This window comes from Dermochelys coriacea, chromosome 1, assembly GCF_009764565.3.
Source record: "Dermochelys coriacea isolate rDerCor1 chromosome 1, rDerCor1.pri.v4, whole genome shotgun sequence".
Lineage (NCBI taxonomy): Eukaryota > Metazoa > Chordata > Testudines > Dermochelyidae > Dermochelys > Dermochelys coriacea.
In genome coordinates this window covers 230,400,308-230,418,282 of record NC_050068.2, presented here as the reverse complement: position 1 = coordinate 230,418,282, position 17,975 = coordinate 230,400,308, and the positions used below count along the sequence as shown (strand labels likewise).

Genomic DNA, 17,975 nt, shown 5'->3' with positions numbered 1-17,975 from the left:
GAAAATACTTAGAGAGGTTTTGGAGAAAAATTTGGATATATTTCAGAGCAATGTATTTTGTCAGTCCAAATCGTAATGGACTGTGACAATAGTATGGTAATCTGGGATTGCGTGAAAGACAAAGAAAAACAGTTTCCAGTCTTGTGTCATGTTTACTATACTGCAGTTAGAATGGAGTTTTGTTATGGACTGACCATTACTGGTTTATGAGATAAACACAGAATAAGTCAATGTCACTAAAATATAGGTACTATTGGTGTTTTTTAAAATAGGAACACACCATGCAAAAGTATTTAAGTAAAATTGCCTTAAAAAAAAAAGTAGTGATTAGAAGGAATCATTCTGCCAAGAGGTGAACAAGTGCCGCTGGGTAAAAGTCCACTTATTTTCCACAAGTATTCACTTAAACTGCAAGCTGAAAATACCTATTTAAAATTCAGTATTCCCTTGAAGTTCTGTCACTGATGTTGCAGTGCAACTATTGAAAGTAGTGCACCCCTAACATGTATCTAGACCCATCTGTGATATTGCACTCTATATCACAGGTTTCAGAGTAGCAGCCGTGTTAGTCTGTATTCGCAAAAAGAAAAGGAGTACTTGTGGCACCTTAGAGACTAACAAATTTATTAGAGCATAAGCTTTCGTGAGCTACAGCTCACTTCATCGGATGCATTTGGTGGAAAAAACAGAGGAGAGATTTATATACACACACACAGAGAACATGAATGTAGACTCCCTCCTCAGGCCCTTCGTTACCAGCACTCCCAGCTATCTTCGAGACACCACCGATTTCCTGAGGAAACTACAGTCCATTGGTGATCTTCCTAAAAACACCATCCTAGCCACTATGGATGTAGAAGCCCTCTACACCAACATTCCACACAAAGATGGACTACAAGCCGTCAGGAACAGTATCCCCGATACTGTCACGGCTAACCTGGTGGCAGAACTTTGTGACTTTGTCCTGACCCATAACTATTTCACATTTGGTGACAATGTATACCTTCAAATCAGCGGCACTGCGATGGGTACCCGCATGGCCCCACAGTATGCCAACATTTTTATGGCTGACTAAGAACGCTTCCTCAGCTCTTGTTCCCTAATGCCCCTACTCTACTTGCGCTACATTGATGACATCTTCATCATCTGGACCCATGGAAAAGAAGCTCTTGAGGAATTCCACCATGATTTCAACAGTTTCCATCCCACCATCAACCTCAGCCTGGACCAGTCCACACAAGAGATCCACTTCCTGGACACTACGGTGCTAATAAGCGATGGTCACATAAACACCACCCTATATCGGAAACCTACTGACCGCTATTCCTACCTACATGCCTCTAGCTTTCATCCAGATCATACCACTCGATCCATTGTCTACAGCCAAGCGCTACGATATAACCGCATTTGCTCCAACCCCTCAGACAGAGACAAACACCTACAAGATCTCTATCATGTATTCCTACAACTACAATACCCACCTGCTGAAGTGAAGAAACAGATTGACAGAGCCAGAAGAATACCCAGAAGTCACCTACTACAGGACAGGCCCAACAAAGAAAACAACAGAACGCCACTAGCCATCACCTTCAGCCCCCAACTAAAACCTCTCCAACGCATCATCAAGGATCTACAACCTATCCTGAAGGACGAGCCATCGCTCTCTCAGATCTTGGGAGACAGACCAGTCCTTGCTTACAGACAGCCCCCCAATCTGAAGCAAATACTCACCAGCAACCACACACCACACAACAGAACCACTAACCCAGGAACCTATCCTTGCAACAAAGCCCGGTGCCAACTCTGTCCACATATCTATTCAGGGGACACCATCATAGGGCCTAATCACATCAGCCACACTATCAGAGGCTCGTTCACCTGCGCATCTACCAATGTGATATATGCCATCATGTGCCAGCAATGCCCCTCTGCCATGTACATTGGCCAAACTGGACAGTCTCTACGTAAAAGAATGAATGGACACAAATCAGACGTCAAGAATTATAACATTCAAAAACCAGTTGGAGAACACTTCAATCTCTCTGGTCACTCGATCACAGACCTAAGAGTGGCTATCCTTCAACAAAAAAGCTTCAAAAACAGACTCCAACGAGAGACTGCTGAATTGGAATTAATTTGCAAACTGGATACAATTAACTTAGGCTTGAATAGAGACTGAGAGTGGATGAGTCATTATACAAAGTAAAACTATTTCCCCATGGTATTTCTCCCTCCCACCCCACCCCCCACTGTTCCTCTGATATTCTTGTTAACTGCTGGAATTAGCCTACCTGCTTGTCACCATGAAAGGTTTTCCTCCTTCCCCCCCCTGCTGTTGGTGATGACTTATCTTAAGTGATCACTCTCCTTACAGTGTGTATGATAAACCCATTGTTTCATGTTCTCTGTGTGTGTGTATATAAATCTCTCCTCTGTTTTTTCCACCAAGTGCATCCGATGAAGTGAGCTGTAGCTCACGAAAGCTTATGCTCTAATAAATTTGTTAGTCTCTAAGGTGCCACAAGTACTCCTTTTCTTTTTGCACTCTATATGATTTTATAAAAATCTGCTAATGAGTGTGAATATAATGTAACTGGAATATGCTTCATGCAAAAGCTCTCTTGTAAGGTATCATTACAAAGTTTATACTCTACAAAGTTTATAATCTACTCTACATCCTATTTGTATAAATGTATCACTCTTGTATCTGAAACCAGAAATATGAACTATAACTCTGAGGTCCTACTGTAGTTATGCAAAGGGGCCATTAATGGTGGTTTGGAATCTTAATGGCTCCCATTAACCAGGACAATTACCTGTAGATGGCTCTGTTTTACTTGAAAGTCTTCCTGTATACCTGTGGGCTGACAAGTGGGTAATGAAGTCTTACAGTGACATGTGATCAAGTCACTTGAACTGGAATCCATCTTTAACCTGGTGCTTTTCCATTGAGAAGAGGGGTGGGAACCCAGAGGGACAAAGGATTCCCGCCTTATACAAAAGATATACAAGTGGGTGGAACAGAACAAAGGGGGCGGCCGTCATGAGAAATCCCCTAGCTACCACCTGAGCTGGAACAAGGGCTGTACCAGGGGAAAGGATTGTGTCCAGACTAGGAAGGCGTCCAGTCTGTGAAAGAAATTTACTGAAACATCTGAGGGTGAGATTTTATCTGTATTCAGTTTTATTACTGTACTAGACTTAGACTTGCGTGTTTTATTTTATTTTGCTTGGTAATTCACTTTGTTCTGTCTGTTACTACTTGGAACCACTTAAACCCTACTTTCTGTATTTAATAAAATCACTTTTTACTTATTAATTAACCCAGAGTATGTAATTAATACCTGGGGGGCAAACAGTTGTGCATCTCTCGCTATCAGTGTTATAGAGGGTGAACAATTTATGGGTTTACCTGTGTACACATTATACAGGGTAAAACAGATTTATTTGGGGTTTGGACCCCATGAGGAGTTGAGCATCTGAGTGTTAAAGACAGGAACACTTCTTAAGTAGCTTTCAGCTAAGTCTGCAGCTTTGGGGCACGTGATTCAGACCCTGGGTCTGTGTTGGAGCAGACTGGCATGTCTGGCTCAATAAGACAGGGTTTTGGAGTCCCAAGCTGGCAGGGAAAGCAGGGGCAGAAGTAGTCTTGGCACATCAGTTGGCAGCCCCAAGGGAGTTTCTGTGATCTAACCCGTCACACCATCGTTTACATGCACACTGGTAACATCCCTTGCAAACATATTCCAGTACGTAGCTATCATTAAGAAAGATTTTTCTAATATCTAACCTAATTTCCCTTGCTGCAGATTAAGCCCATTGCTTCCTGTGCCGTCTTCAGTGAATTGGGAGAAGAACTTGTCACCCTCCTCTTTGTAACAGCCTTCAGATATGTTAAAAACTTATCAGCTCCCCACTCAGTCTTCTTTTCTCAAAGCTAAATGTGCCTTTTTTTTTTTTTTAAATAAAACCTTCCCTCATAGGTCAGGTTTTCTAAACCTTTTATCATTTTTGTTGCTCTCCTCTGAATTCTCTCCAATTTGTCCACATCTCTCTTGACACGTGGCAGCCAATACTTGACACACTACTCCAGTTGAGGCCTTACCAGTGCTGAGAGTGGGACAATTACCTTCCTTGTCTTACATATGACACTCCTGTTAATACAGCCCAGAATGATAGTATCCTCCTATACAATTGCATCAAATTATTGGCTCGCATTCAATTTGTGATCCACTACAACCCCCACATTCTTTTCTACAGTAACACCTAGCCAGTTATTCTTCATTTTGCATTTGTGCATCTGATTTTTCTTTACATATAGTACTTTGCAATTGTCTTTATTGCATTTCATCTTGTTGATTACGGACCAGTTCTCCAATTTGTCAAGATCCTTTCAAATTCTAATCCTGTCCTCTTAACTGCAACTCCTCCCAGCTTGGTGTCGTTTTAAAATTTTATTCCATTTCATTACCCAAGTCATTAAATAGCCTATTTAGTGTTTTTAAAATAAAACCTTCATACAATGAGCATTAGAGTTCGCTGTGGATTTGAGGAAACCAAAGTCTTTTTAAAATAATTCTATTTTACTGATCACTAATGTTAAAATTGGGAAAAAAAGGTTCTGTAGTAATGGTATAATGTCAATTAACCTTCAATTTTAAAAGTTCAGAGTATGTTACTTTAGGACCATTTAAGTTGACAAACTAGTTGGAAAACTGGAAGAGATCAAGGCTGCAGTGGAACAATATTTTCTAAATAGATACAGAGAACAGGTGTTTGTGGGGGAGAGTTTAATATAAAACTGCATAAAACAGAAAATTTTCCATAAAAGCAAGAAAATAACTATGATTCAGGAAATTCTGATTAATTGTAATATTTATATATGCCAGATACTATGCTATGAGAAAGTATGAACAAGCATATTAAGGGAAATATTATGAAGTCATGGCAACAACTAGCACAGAAACTCTGGTTGTACAGCACTATTTAAAAATAAACCGAATAATGACATACCAGCATTAAGCTACAATGAGTCATACTGTCCTGTTGAAATACATATATTAGAACAGCCAGTTCTTTAAACACATTTGTCTTTAGGGCTTGGTTCTTACCCCCACCCCCCAGGAATTTTAAAAAAGTTTGCACAAGAGAAAAATCTGGACTGTGTCTTTTATACATTTAGTTTATTTACCACAAAAAGAAGGGAAATGTAAATATTTTATGCCTAATTTTTATTCTGTCATTCCAGATTACCAGAAGAGAAAAGATTGATTCTGCACAGATTTTCAACTGTACCTGGAGGCAGAGTCCAAGAGGATGTCCAGCAAAAAAAAAAAAAAAAAAAAAAAAAAAAAAAAAAAAGAGGCCACAGATTTCCCATTTTCAAAGTTAAAAATCAGAGTCCCCAGCTCATGGAAAGGCGCTAGCCTTTGAATCCTTTTCTGGCACTTCATCTGTTGGATCTGTCTCTGGCTAGCAGGAATGAAAGTTCTCAAATCCTCCATATCTTTCAGGATATGCTCCCTTCCTAAGACTCATGTCTTTGATCTCAAAAAATCTTTGCTGTCACAGGCAGCAGTCACAGCATCGCCATTCACTCTTTTCCATCGTTTGTTCCTACATAAAGTCCAGCCTCATCATGTCTTTGTATTCAGCATCCCACCACCTACACAGTGGTGACCTTTACATCAGGCTAACCTTGGTTGTGCTTGTATTATTTTCTTTGGGATGCTATCATCTTTCTTCTGCAGTGTTCCCACCACTGCAATTTTCTCAATTGTAGCCAGTCCCATACCCTGATTTCTTTTTTTTTTCTTAATTGGTCTTAAAAATAATTCCACTGGCCATCTTTCAAAAACACACAAACATACAAACCTTATCTCCACTGCTTCCAGCCTTTTTCCTCTCTCATTTACTGCAGCTGCTTCCTGACCACAGAGTAAGACTGTTAAGTACACTGGTTTGATAAAAATATTGTTTTGTACCAAATTTATCAGTTGATAATTGATATCAGTTGATGATTTTGTCAACTTCTTACAGCACATATAGTTAAGGTACATCTCCTTTTAACCTAACCCTTGGCAGAATCATCATCACTGATCAAGCTTCCTAGGTACACACAAGATTGTCCCTTTCCCAAGATGCAACCACTTTGTCGTCTTGGTGTTTACTGTAAGTACAATTCGACTACATCAGTTTTCCAAGGTAGCAAAGAGTACCATTAATTCACATCTGCCAGGTTGTACAATGTCATCTGGATAAATGAAGAAGCTTAACTCTAGATCACACGTCATGCCCTCCAAGTCATCTATTATTCTTAACGTCCACTTTAAGAACGTGATGAAAAATAACAGTGACTCCGCATCTCCTTGTTTTACACCAAACTGACTTAAACAAGTTGCTTAATTTTCTATCAGTTCTTATGGCACTGATGGGAAATCTGAAAATTTTATTTTACTTACTGAAAACTTCCTCTGAACTACAAGATCCACAAATGCATTAACTAATGGGCTCTCAGCCTACGTTTTACTACATAAGCAGAACCAGACCAGTCAGTCACTGACAGCAAAGAGTAGCCAGAGACAATGAAGAGCCCACCAGCTGAGAGCTTTCAAAAAGTTAAATATCAACTGCAGACTGGAACTTTCTAATGAGCTTATATGCAATAAACTGAACTCTTACTGTGAAACTATGAAATATGGGAGACACTTTATGATATTGTTACCACCAATATTATAATACTGCAAGGAACTTGACTAGATATGCCATGTAAGGTATCTACAAAAATGTTACAATTTGCCAAATTTGATAATCTTGTTTATATGTTTGTATCACCTTTGTATTGTGAGTTATAGATATGTATGGTATATCTGTATTTCCAATCTTTGTGCTGTGTTTCTGGGTGATACCCCCGGACAGAATGGCATCAACACTAAGCAGGCTTGATTGCCCATCAAGGGACATCAGTTATACAATGAACCCATTGAAACGAACTATGGGATATACCTTATGAGTCAGCAAGGCATGTGGTATGCTTATGGACAGAACTCAGAGGGCTTGGCTACACTTACATTTTATAGCGCTCTAACTTGCTGGCTCAGGGATGTGAAAAATCACAACACCTCTCCCCCCCCCCCCGAGCGCAGCAAGTCAGAGCGCTTTAAAGCTAGTACGCTCGGAGCTAAATCCCCTTGCAGAGGTGGATTACCAGGAGTGCTGGGAGAGCTCCTGATAATCCACACACGCACTTCAAAGCACTGCCGCGGGAGTGCTCCCACAACAGCGCTTTGAAGTTTCCAGTGTCGCCATGCCCCAAGGTTCTTCCATGCCCATGTGCTGTGAATCTTGTGTCTGGGACACAGGAAATACAAGCCAAATGGTAAAACGAATATAAAGGTCAACTGCATCATCTCCTTTGTGTCTTCACTCCTGCTTCTTACCTCTGGAGTAACTTTTCTACAAATGAAGCTCTAAACAAAGGACTGAATGACCCATCCAAGCTGTGGGTGTGTTTCAGAGGCACTTTCCTGCTTCCCCTCCTGTGGGTTCTGTTCTGAATCTGAAAGCTGTCCCCCTTCCTGAAAGATACCAACTGACTCTTGTGCCTGTAAGATGTGGATTTGTGCTTCCTTCTTAGTCCTCCCCCTCCCTGGAAAAATCAAGCATCAGAACACTGACATAGGTGAAGGAGTTTTGGGTTTGTTCCTAGATTTCCTGAGTAGTACAGCCTTTTTGACATATCTAATACATAGCCATACATAATCAACAAAGGAGGCTGTTTCAGAGAAATTGGAAGACTAAAAATGGTTCACTCAGCCATGGCCGTAGCTTACGAAAGTTCGGAAAAACCATGGCATCTCCAAATATATGAAGGTTCAACTGGTGAAAAGCTTAACTTTTCCATAGCAACATATGGATGTGAATCATGGAAAATGAATGCTGCTAACAAGAAGAAAACCGAAGCCTTTGAGATTGGTGCTGTGAAAACTTTTACATCCCCCTTTGATGGAAAACAACAACAAATGATTTTGCTAGAAACATTACTAGAGAGAAGCAGACCCTGCTGTCAGAAATCAACAGGGGCAAACTTATGTGTTTTGATCACATCAAGCATCAAGATGTAAATAACCTCAAGCAAGTTACCATGAAAAGAGAGGTGGAATGTCATCCTAGTCGGGAATGACCAGGAAAGAGATGGTTAGATGCTGTGCAGCAGCTCACTGGAGGTGAGCTACTGAGTGCTCAAAGCTAGTGACAGGTCAAGGTGGCTTCCAGAAATTCTACTAGGATGTCACCAGTGTTCAGATATGAATAAATGGATTTTTATTTAGTTTTGTGCTGTGAGAACCTGGGAAAGAAAGCAAGCCAGATGACTGTGTGGACTGGACACTGTACCTCCCTCGTTCTCTCTCTTTCTAGTTTGCCCCAGGGATTCTTGCCATCTGGTGTGACAGGAAGAACCTCTTGCTGGAATCCCCTAACTGAAGAGGAAGCAATCCAATTCCCCGGACCTGACCCTTCTTTTTGCCCGGTACCAAAACCTTTGCATACATCCCCTGAGATGGAGGCTTTGATTGAGTCTGCAGAATGGGGGACGCTGCTAGAGAAAAACTGCTATGCCAGATACACGTCCATGATGCTAAATTTGAAAAATGAACACTCTTCTGAACCCTACAATGAACTGAGGCTGGTGATGACAAAGCTTCTCAGAGGGATCAGGCTCCGGCCCTGAAAGGGGAAAGCATACCCTGGGACTGAGTGCTGGAAGGGAAGCCCCAGAGGAAGGGGGCTGTGGTCAGACTGAGGAACCCTCAGGCAGGCTGTTGAGAAAATCCCTTGGCGAAAGGGGAACATCTGTGCTCCATGCTCCTTGACTACTTCTCCTATGTCCCCTTCAGCCCTCTCCTCCCTCAAGCACTTCTAAGGAGTATGGAGCATGGGCATAAGAACCTGGACCACAGTTGTAGCCACATACACATGCACCACTATGAAAGGGGAGCTTGTCCCATTCTTTAGAGGGGTCATGTTCCAATTTTTCCCCTGGTTGTTGGCTCTGAAACCTGCTCCAAGATCCAGTGTTCTTGCTGCTCTGGGTCTGTGTTTACTGATCCTAGTTCAAGAGAGGGACCCTATGAAGGTCCTTGCCCCAGCTGCCTCTACTGGGAAGGGTTCCTGATCACAGAATATGCAGATACCCCTGATAGTGAAGCGTGGGGGGACATGCAGGGTTGCATGCTCCCACCCCTCCCAGATTGCTCTGTCACATGGTGTGATCAGCCCAGCCCGCTCCCTGCGGAGCAGCTGAGCCAGAGCAGGGAGAGGCAGAGGTAGGAGCAGAACAGCTGGGAGCTGAGGCAGAGGAACAGCTGGGAGCTGCACTGAGGGGCTGCTTTTCGGGGGAAGAGGAGGGAGAGATGGGACGACAACGACCGCCAGAAGGGTGGGCAAGACAAGCTGTTCTGGGGTGATCCCCTCCCCCACGGTTAGCAGGCACAGGCCATCTAGGCATTCCAAATGGGCTGGAGCAAACAGCATACATCTGTGCTTTTCCCCTTTTTCTTCCCCTTCTCTTCCATGCTGCATTTTTGAGTGTGCAGGGGCTGAGAACAATCACCAGTGGAGTCTCAGCTGTAGACAAGAACCAGAACCTTAAATTTTCAATGTAGGAGAGGATCAGAAACTATAGAAGGCTAATTTTAGAAATGTTTTTGCTCTGCAACAGGAAGTTTGGTAAACAGTCCTGCAGCTACAGAGACAGAATGAAAACTGGTAGGCTCTTCAGCATATCTCGCAATCAGTGACTAAACGGTCTAGGTCTGGCTCAGCCTATGCAGCTTCATGTAGACAGAGAGCTCAATGGTTAATGGATCTGTGGATCCTGTATACAAAAGTTAAGGATCCATTACTCTATACCAGTGGGAGGCAACCTGCGGGAAGTGACGCAGGCCTGGCACAGTTTCTGCGCCGCTCCCTTTGGCTGGGAATAGTGAACCACAGCCACTGGGAACTACGGGCAGCCATGCAAATGTAAACAAATGGTCTGGCAGCCTGCCAGTGGATTACCCTGATGGGCCGCATCCGGCCCGCGGGCTGTAGGCTGCCCACCACTGCTCTATGCTTACTCCAAACTTCTCGATGCTGTAAAAGAGTTTCTACTGCTCTACGCCTTAACTACCTTTGCCATTCATAGTTTTCCCAATTAGCAGTAGTATGAAATGGACATGAATCTCATCAGTCGCTGTTGTCCACAGGGTTCCCAATATCAGCAGCCAAAATGAAACGTGTCATAAGTAGAGCTGATAGCAACACCAACAGTTAAGTTGCCTAAAACTCCCCATTATAAAGACGCTGTTTTAGTTGTTTATAAATGCCAAATTTCAACCATTCGGGCTGAAATGTCTCCTGGTGGGTGAAGGCAAATTTATTTAAACGTTTCAGCTGTTTTTCAGAATGAGATTAAGGAAGAATAAGTTTTGCCATGTTAAAAAAATTTCTTTCAACTGTTTCGCTGAAAAACTCTAATCCCTCTGATTTGGAGCAAAGACTAGAAATTTGGCAGAGAATTGTGTCTTAGTGAAAATCCATCCAAATTTGGCTAAATTATAGGCCTTGGGGGGGTGGGGATGCAGTATGCACAGTTAGAGGCTTGCTAGAGTTTAGTAGCTAAATTGTCAGAAGATTCTGTGTGTAATGGGCATTCTCCAGCTCAGGAGCTTCTCCTGGTAGTGAAGGCCCTCTGTGGCAACAGAAGCAGGAATTAAATGCAGGGATCCCATCTCTCCTGTGCTTTCAATTCTCCCCTGCTGGTATCCACAAGGAGGTAACAACCTGACTGGAATTCAGTGGGCTAAGTCAAGGGAGGGAGAGGAATAGGATAGGGAGATGGCACACAGGCACAAGCTGTTGGGAGTAAATATTAGGGAACAGAGAGAGCATTTGGGGTGGACAGGGCAAGAAAGATCTAACCCACTACAGCACCTGTTCCAGAACCTGGAAATAGAATCAAGATTCCAAGTCTCAACATTCCTTTGCTGTCTAGCAAACAGCTGTGAAACCCACTGACAAATCGTGTCTCATCCCCCCTCTTGTTACTAGCCCACAAAGGATAACAGCCTACTACTAATATCAGTTACCTCTGTAGTTGAAGTGGTAGAGGTCTGTACAATAGAGCTAAAGGATCCAGTACTGCTGATGACTATTGTGGGGAGTTAACATGATTTAAATGATATCTTTAGGGTTGGTTTTATTTTATTTTACATCCAAAAACAACATTACAAGAACATCAAGGTTGCAAAAGTCATGCACTTAAAAGTCAGAAAGTGCTAGAATGAAGGCTAGCTGTGCAAATGTAATTCAGACCCCTTATGCTTATGCATTATGGCACAGTCTAATTATACGATCAGTGGGGGGTTTTCCCTGCCTCATTCAGTGTCCTGGATGCACAGTGCTCAGGAAATGAACTGGGTTGTATAGTGAATGAAGCTGTTGTCTGTACGACCCCTGTCTCCTTTGTTGCAGTAGTTGGAATGTGTGTAGTGAATGGAGCAGACGATTACAGGAAGAGAAAGGATCCTCTTGTGATTTAAGCACTTGAATGATACCCTGGAGAACTGAATCCTGCCATATAGTTCCTATGTGATGCTGGGAAGTTACTGATGCACAAATTTTCATAGGTGGCCACTAACTATTTGTTGCTTATTTTATGGGTGCCCAACTTTAGACACATGGGTCAGGTTTGAAAATGCTTCTGTAACTTCAAGTGAAGTCAATGAGAGTTGTAGTATAAAAATGCTAAGTATTGGGGAGAGGGCTCAATTCCTTTTTTAACTTTGCCAGCTGTGTGCCAGGTTATACGTTTGGACTCCAAATTATTCTCAATACATACCAGGACAGCCACCAATGGTAATTGGAGATTTGTACAAAAATCAAGGATAGACTACAGCCTTTATATAGTAACTGAACTATTAGTTATTTGTTCAGTACCATATTGTCAGTATCATTCAGTGAGAAAGTATTCCCTTCTACAGTCCCCATTTCTGCTCTCTTCCTTTCAAATCCTCCTCTTGTATCTCTTCCGTGTCTCTGCAAATCTCTTTTCTTTCCTCTGAGCTTCACCTCCAACCACCTCCTATTCATCCACAAACATGATCAGCGGAAATTGTTGAAACAAATCTGATTCATCACTGATGAAAACAAGTCTACTGAGAAGTTGTTTAATTGTACTAAACTTGGACCATATCCTCTACGTCTATACCATCATTCCATGAAAACACAGGCCTCAGTATTTTGCAGCGGACATCAATTTTGTTTATATTTTAACTGACAAATTATGACAAGACATTCATTGTAAATTAAATTCAAAAGAGATATCTACACATAGTTTTCTGTGCAGTTAGAGCAGGGATGGGGCAGCAAACAGGCTGCATCTGGCCTGTCAGAACTTTTAATCGAGCTCCCGACAAGGAGCAGGGTTAGGGGCTTGTTCCCAGTGTTCCCTCTAATTTTTCCCACCCATGTGCGAAATGAATTTTGTTATGTGCACCAATATGGAGGTGATGTGACACACACCTCCATGGAGGGGTATGAGGGCTCCAGCTGGCAGTGCAGGCTTTGGAGTGGGGCCAAGGATGAGGGGCTCAGGGCTGGGTGCAGGGGATGAGGGCTCCAGCTTGGGCTGCAGGCTTTGGGTGAGGGCCGGGATAAGGGGCTCAGGGCTGGGGCAGAGGACTGGGTGCAGGGAGTGCAGGCTCCAGCTAGGGGTGTGAGCTCTGGGGTGGGGCCGGGGATGAGGGGTTTGGGGTGCAGAAGGGTGCTCCAGGGCTACGTCAGGAGAGAGAGGACTCCCCCCAGCGCTCTCTTCCTCCAGCAGCACCTGGGCAGGGTGGGAGAGGCACCTGTCCTCACCACAGAAGCTCTGGGGCTGGGGCTGAAGGATAGCCACTCCTCCTCCAGGCCGGGCCACGCTGCTGCAGCCACACCTGGGCCCTATCTGACCACAGCTGTGTCCAGGTCCCTCCGACCATGCCTAGGCTTGGGCCATTCCAGCTGCAGCAGGTCCAGGCCGCAGGGCGAGTTGGGGTCGGGGGAGGGGTGGCCCTCCCCCAGCAAGTCTTCAGGCAGGTTCCCTAAGCACCTGTGCAGAGCTACATAGGTTGCTGCACAGCTGCGCCATCACATAGCTTACAGGGAAATTAGCTTACTCAGCTTCAGTGCTCCAGCCAGGGAGCAGGGTCGGGGGCCGCTCCGTGCACACATGCCCCAGCTCCGCACAACTCCTGGAAGTGGCAGCATGTCCCCTGCTCTGGCTCCTATGCGTAGGGGCAGCCAGGGGGCTCCGCATGCTGCCCCTAGTGTCGCCCCCCCCGCAGCTCCCATTGGCCGGGAACCACGGCCAATGGGAACTTCAGGGGCAGTGCCTGTGGACAGGGCAGTGCACAGAATTTCCTGGCCGTGCCTCTGCACAGGAGCCGGAGCGGAGATGAGCCAACTGCTTCCGGGAACTGCTTGAGGTAAGCACCATCTGGAGTCTGCATCCCTGAGATTCCCCCCCCTCCCCCGCACTCCAACCCAACCCTGATCCCCCTCCTGCCCTCCGAACCCCTCGGTCCCAGCCCGGAGCACCCTCCTGCACCTCAAATCCCTCATCCGCAACCTCACCCCAGAGCCTGCTCCCCCAGCCAGAGCCCTCATCCCCACTCCGCACCTCAACCCCCTATTTTGTGAGCATTCATGGCCCGCCATACAATTTCTATATCCAGATGTGGCCCTCAAGCCAAAACTTTGCCCAACCCCTGAGTTACAGCTATTTTAGAGCAAACACATCAAGGATTATAGCACTATAAAGTAGCAAATGAGCTCAATTTTCTCACTTTACAGTGCAAGGGATATTTCTGGAACATGTAAAGAAACTCAAATATGCATATTTATGTACAGTTACAATGCTGCTTGATACAACATCTGACCTAGGTGCAACAATTTTAGGAATATTAGGAGATAAAGGTTGATATTTTATGGAAAATTAGTTTACATGGTTGATTGATGGCAACACCCTTTACATAACAAATTAATGCAGTGCTGTCTGCAAAGGTCAGACTCATTAGCTGAACCACAACTGAACGTTGATTGCTAGTGCAGGGGCTCTCAGGACAAATTACTTGGTGGCCTCAGAGTGCGGCCATCAACTCTTGCTGGTGGCCACTTCGACACTTTCCTAAAATACTTAATTAGCTTCAGGAAAAACAAATAGATATGCACATATACACGTCCAAATCACGGTCATTTATTTACTGCTAGCTAGTATGTCAGTTGTAAAAACTGATATTAAACATACAAGTATCACTTTTCACAGCAGACTTACTCAGCCCTGGCAAGCCTGGGAACAAATTAAGCCCTGGTTGGGGAGTCAGGGAAGGTGGGGGAGGCCGGGGCGATGGTGATGGATGGGTGGCTGAGGGAAGCAGCTGTGCACCAGAGCCTGAAGCCCAGGGGACGGGACCTAGGGACAGAGCCTGTAGCTGGGCGGCTGGAGCCTGCTGCCGCACATCCAGAGCCTGGGGCTAGAGCCAAAACCCCACAGCCGGAGCCTACCACCCCAGGGCTGAAGCCCAAAGCCTGAGCCCCACCACCCCAAGAAGGTGGGAAACTCACCAGCTGCCTATTCCTCCAGCGTTGTGCCCCAGGTGTATCCAGAGAGGGGCAGGGCCCAACTCCTGCTGGCGGCCCCAGCAACCAACTTCAAGGCAGTGTATCCAGGACCAACTGCGGGGGAGTGGGAGCTGCACTGCTTTGCCCCTCCACCCCAATCACAGCCCAGGAGGCTGCAGCCACAAGAAAAGCCACAGGGGCAGCATTTGAGAAATGCTGAGCTAGTCTCTCTTTCAGGCCAATAAGATATTTGAGGGTAGTTAACATTGCCTTCCCACTATTCCTTTAAGCCAGTGTTTATCAACCAAGTCCATGTACCAGCACCAGTCCCTGAGATCTCCTTGACAGAGTTTAGGAAGGCAGCAAGCCAGTCCCTGGTATCAAAAAGGTTGAGAAACACTGCTTCACACAATCTCTGCAGTTAATAAGCAGAATCTGATTCTTCATATGAGGAGACAGCAGTCAGGTAAATATTGGAACTAAAATTAAATTAAAAGGTTGAGACCCAAGTTACTTTTACCATATTATAAAAGGCTGTATTTGTTATGTTTTAAAGCAGATACATTAACTCCCTGGAGTATGTTTGCTGCCTGGTTCCCTGATCAATAATGCTTCTTGTCAAATCAGCAGTTCTTAGTGAAAGCATTACTCAGATGCCCTCAAGGATTCCACTGCAGAACAATCCATGATGCAAAGTCACTTAACATTCAATATTGAATCAAGACTATCCAACTACTAAATGAGAAGTGTTCTTGTTTATGGGTATGAAATGTCACTTTTGATGCTCTGCAAAATTCCAGAATCTAAATGGTTGGGGTTTTTTGTTTTTAACTTTTTATTTCTATGTATCTCAGCACACACAGGTATCAACCAAGTACTGGGAGAGAGAGAAGTTTTCCCCGTCCCTGCCCTCTGTTCCTCCAAGTCTTCCATCTTTGATTTCTCTATCAAATAATTTCTAGATATGCAAACTCAAATTCCTAGTAATTACAAAGTCTGGTGGAGTGTCTCACCCCTAGAGTCCACTTACTGGCTATGCTTCTCTGAAGAATACCGAATGTTGATGTCTACATAACATACAATGCAGTGGCCAGGAAAAAAGGACAGGTAAATCATATGTAAAAAGTACAGGTAGTTTACTTTCAGGAAAATGCATATATAGTGTTGGACCAAACAAGAGCTCTCATTTTATTTGATTAGTATATAAAAGTAACATTCCTAGGAAGCTGTTTAAAAATAATTTTAATACATTTGCCATTGATGACCCAAATATTCTTTTCATGTTTCATCATCAAGCACAATTTCTAGCATACTTCAATTTAATATAGAACATTTCATGGCTAACCTGATTTTCTCATTACAAAGAAACTTTTCCCAAGTCTTTGGTTCAAAAGTATTTTCAAGTGATTCTATGTTTTTGAAGCCTTTCAAAGGCACAGAAACTGTGCTACAGTCTGTTTGCCAGCTAACGAACAAGAATAGCTTGGCAAAGGCAAGCTACAGTACGCTAAGTGTGACGCAGCAGCCTCTAGAAGCTCTCTAAAGTCTGAACGTTAACAAAAAGCAGTGCTACCCCTAAGAGTCCATTGCCTGAAGTTTCATACTCCAGCATTCACACAGTCAAGTCTACATCCTATGTTAGCCGTAACTGCTTCCTTCTAGTTTCAGTTTCTAGAAAAAAAAGCTTAAATTTTAGAAAAAAGGAACAGAAGAGGAGAAAAAAATGTAAAGAGTTACAGGTACAGAAAGTTACAAATGTAGAGTAAAAGTTAAAGTCTCTACTAAGCTGCTATCACAGTAGACTGCACGGACTCCAGAGAGTGAGGCCCAAGAGCAATACTGAGTGGGTCTACACTGTAACGTAAACCCAGGGTTAGAAGAATTTGAGTTTGCAGACGCTGTGTTTGTTAACCTAGGGCATGAGTGTCTACCCTCATTTGTAACCCCAGGTTAGGAACTGTTGAACCCTAGGTCCCAACTTGGTGATCCAGGCTCTACATTGCATTGTGCAGGACTGAGTCCAACCACCCATATCCCAGACTTCCTAGAGCCCTCCCAAAAGGGGCCACACTAGCCCTTTGTTTGTGGCGCAGTTTGGGAAAACCTGACTGTCCACCAAACTTGACTATCCAGAGGACAAAAAGTCAGACCCTGGGTTTGTGGGATACTTTTGAAGGACTTCTAGAGCACAGGTCCAGCGTGGCTACATATACACTGCAAAGCAATAATTCTTGAACCCTGGGTCAGGCTTACCTGAGGCTCAGAACTTCCATCCCTGTGCAATTCTTGGGTCCAAGCCCTGAGTTAGCATGATGTGTGTGTAGACAGAAATGGCATTACGCTTGATCCAGAGTTTGACCTCTGAGCTTAAACTGCAATGTAGACTTACCCACTGCCACCATCAAGCTAGTCCATACTCCACATATTTCTAGATACAGGGTTTATGGAAAGACACCTTCTTGAGCCAGAGTAGTAAGAGCAGTTACTATGTGGTGGGTTCAATTCCTGCTGTGGACAACATTTGCTTTTGAATTAAGATGTTCATTATGGTCCACAGAATACAGAAAGGAGTATCAAACCTCCTGGCAAATGCAACAGGAGCAGGGTTGCCAACCCTCTCAGTTTCACCACGAGTCTCCTGGAATCAGGCCCTATCTCCCGGAGGCTACTGCAGCCAAACCGGGAGATTTTGGGCGCTAAGAGTCTGACAGCACAGTGGGGCTAAGGCAGCTTCGTGACTGCCTTCGCTGCTCCCGGAAGCGGCTGGCACCATCCCTGCAGCCCCTGGGGAGGACAGGGGGTCTCTACACACTGCCCCTGCCCTGAGCACCGACTCCACAGCTCCCATTGGCCGGGAACCGTGGCCAATGGGAGCTGTGGGGGCAGCGCCAGCGGGCGGGGGCAGCGCACAGAGCTCCCTGCTCCCCTGCAGGAGCTGCTACCACAGGGATGTGCCAGGCGCTTTTGGGAGCCACCCATGGTAAGTGCCGCCTCCCTCACCCTCTCCTGCAACCCAACCCCCCCCACCCTAGCCCAGAGCCGCACCCAAACGCCCTCCCAGAGCCCGCACCCTGCACCCAAACTCCCTCTCAGATCCCCACCCTCTCGCACCCCAACCACCTGCCCCAGGCTCAGCCCGGAACCACCTCCTATACTCCGAACCCCTCAGCCCCACCCCCAGCCCAGAATCTGCACCCCCTCCCGCACCTCAACCCGCTGCCCAGTAGAAGTCAGTGAGAGTGGGGGAGAGCGAGGGACGGGCTGGAGTGAGTGGAGACAGTGCCTCGCAGAAGGGGCAGGATTTGGGGAAGGGGCATGAAAGGGGTGGGGGC

The 17,975-nt window shown here is 44.9% G+C and overlaps 1 protein-coding gene across 13 annotated transcripts in view; it reads right to left on the bottom strand.

Annotated features, from left to right (window-relative positions):
• PACSIN2 (protein kinase C and casein kinase substrate in neurons 2) overlaps positions 1 to 17,975 on the bottom strand; it is a 123,420-nt gene that overhangs the window by 57,558 nt on the left and 47,887 nt on the right. Inside the window, exon 1 of one of the 13 annotated variants that reach the window (XM_043515896.1) lies at positions 17,033 to 17,143. The exons of the other annotated variants lie outside the window; for them this stretch is intronic. The gene's annotated coding sequence lies outside the window, so the exon portion shown is untranslated. Of the gene's footprint in view, positions 1 to 17,032; positions 17,144 to 17,975 lie in introns of those variants that run through there. 13 annotated transcript variants of the gene reach the window in all.